Source organism: Anarrhichthys ocellatus, unplaced genomic scaffold (genome assembly GCF_004355925.1).
Source record: "Anarrhichthys ocellatus isolate YVR2014 unplaced genomic scaffold, GSC_Weel_1.0 scaffold205, whole genome shotgun sequence".
Taxonomy (NCBI): Eukaryota; Metazoa; Chordata; class Actinopteri; order Perciformes; family Anarhichadidae; genus Anarrhichthys; species Anarrhichthys ocellatus.
The window spans coordinates 203,806-206,548 of NW_022280235.1; the positions used below are offsets into that span (position 1 = coordinate 203,806).

General features: G+C 34.1%; 1 long non-coding RNA gene across 1 annotated transcript in view; it reads left to right on the top strand.

Moving 5' to 3' along the window:
* Positions 1–1,946, top strand: part of LOC116400783 (uncharacterized) — a 6,643-nt gene extending 4,697 nt beyond the window's left edge. Inside the window, exons 2-3 of the long non-coding RNA XR_004213944.1 lie at positions 177–274; positions 1,373–1,946. This is a non-coding gene — a long non-coding RNA (uncharacterized LOC116400783). The remainder of the gene's footprint in view (positions 1–176; positions 275–1,372) is intronic.
* Positions 1,947–2,743: the final 797 nt, after the last annotated feature.

The window sequence follows — 2,743 nt, forward strand, 5'->3', positions numbered from 1 at the left end:
GGGCGGCGTATCGGTGTGATGTAGTTTGTCATGTTCACTGAACCACATTTCACTTCTAGCCCAAAATATATTCATAATATCACTATCACAGTCACATACTGACTCCTCTCAGGTGAGTCACAGACTGACAGCAGCTATTGACGGTGTTTTTTCCACCTGGACGTCTTATGTTTCAGGTGAGTCCTGAGGACGAGGCTCGGAGGAGGAAGAGCACTGAATGTGTGAGGACCAAACCTGCAGAGAGGGTGAATAGTTTTCAGCGCTGATGTGCGAGGTGAGGATGTATACACACACACACACTCACTCACCTGAGACTGATGACATGAAGGCTCAGGTGAAACAAAAAGGTTCTAGAATGAACGTAGAACGGACATTAGACTGTCTGCTGTGGAAATTTTACTTGTTCAAAAGAAACTGGCGATTGTTATGGTGACATTATCTCATCGTGTAGACTGGGCCTATAATCACATTCATAATGTTATGTTAGAATAGTGTTAACATGCTAGTGTCGAACACTTATTTTTAAAATACTAAAGTTAATAAGGTAATGTTAACATGTTAGTGTTAAAATGTTATGTTAAAATATGAATGTTTACATGCTATTGTTAAAATATGAATGTTTACATGCTATTGTTACAATATTAATGTTTACATGCTATTGTTAAAATGTTGTTACAATATTAATGTTTACATGCTATTGTTAAAATGTTATGTTACAATATTAATGTTTACATGCTATTGTTAAAATGTTATGTTAAAACACTAATGTTTACATGCTATTGTTAAAATGTTATGTTAAAACACTAATGTTTACATGCTATTGTTAAAATGCAATGTTAAAACACTAATGTTTACATGCTATTGTTAAAATGCAATGTTAAAACACTAATGTTTACATGCTATTGTTAAAATGTGATGTTAAAATATGAATGTTTACATGCTATTGTTAAAATGTTATGTTAAAACACTAATGTTTACATGCTATTGTTGAAATGTTATGTTAAAATATCAATGTTTACATGCTATTGTTGAAATGTTTTGTTAAAACACTGTTTACATGCTATTGTTAAAATGTTATGTTAAAATATTAATGTTTACATGCTATTGTTAAAATATTAATGTTTACATGCTAGTGTTAAAATACTAAATTGAATGTTTATGTTATAATGTTGACATGCTAATAGTTAGTGTTAAAGTACTAATGTGAATACGTCAGTTCTGTGTTCTGTTAAAATATAAATTTTACAAGCTAGAGTTAAAATGTAATGTTAAAATATGAAGTGGTGTTTATAATCATATTTATAACTGTCTGCAGATCACGTTCTTCTGATTTAACAATATGAACATGAACAGGTGATGCTTGTTGTTTCAGGCGTTTCTGTGGATGTAGTCCGCTGTGGAACAGCTCACCTTTCAGGTACTAACACTTTTATTACCTTACATCCTCCAGTACCTGTTTTTACTTTAAATATAAAACACATGTTTTATTTAGAAAATCAGCTCAGAGAGGAAGAGAAGGGTGAGGGGTGTGAGATGAAGAAAAAAAAGGAATGACAGTATGAGAAAGAAAGGAGAAAGTAAGACTGGAACTAAGTCCAGGTAGAAAAGGAGAGAGGTGGAGAACCAGTGGAAGAAGAAAAGAAAGTAGACGGACATGATGAAATAAGTGAATGAGGGCAGAAAGAAGGGAATAAATAATAGAAAACAGAAGAACAAGGACACAAAGAAGGGAATGTGGAAAAGAGAAAATGTTACAAGAAAAGAAAGAAGAGGTGACGAGAGCTGCAGCATTCAAGGATGTGGTTAGAATGAGAGAGTCCTCACAAATACACTAATATTATTCAGTGACGTGTGTGCGTGAGGCAAGGCACGTTTATTTGTACAGCACATTTCAACAACGAGGTAATTCAAAGTGCTTCACATAAAACCATTAAAAGCATCAAAACATAAGGCAAAAGAAAAGGAGATTTAAAAACAATTAAGAACATTCATTAAGACACTAAAAAGCAGTGTAAGAAATAGAATACAGTAGTATAGTAAAATGCAGAAATGTATTAATATCCTTGAATGTGGTTGAATTAAAGGCAGCAAACAGAAAAGTCTTCAGTTTTGATTTAAAGGAGCTGAGGGTCTCAGCAGACCTGCAGCTTTCTGGACTTTGTTCCAGATATGTGGAGCAGAAAAACCTGAACGCTGCTTCTCCATGTTTAGTTCTGACTGGGAACAGAAAGTAGACTGGTCCCAGACAACCTAAGGGGTCGGAATGGTTCATGAGGTAGCAGCAGATCGGAGATGTGTTTTGGCCCTAAACCATTCAGTGCTTTATAAACCAACAGCAGTATGTTAAAGTCAAGTCTTTGTTGGACAGGAAGCCAGTGCAAAGACCTCAGAACTGGAGTGATGTGATCCACTTTCTTGGTCTTAGTGAGGGCTTGACTCGAGAGCAGAGCATGCTGGATAGATATGCTCGCGGCACATTGAATGTTAAATTCAAGAGGTGACGACGTTCTGCTGCTTCATCCTTCTCTTCCTCACCTGAGACCGACAGTGAGCTCACACAACTTTGAAAATATATATGTATGTATGTACTGTATGTATATATATATGTATGTACTGTATGTATATGTGTGTATATATATGTGTATATATATATATATATATGTATGTATGTATATATGTATATATATATACGTATGTATGTATATATGTATATATATACATATATATATGTATATATGTATAT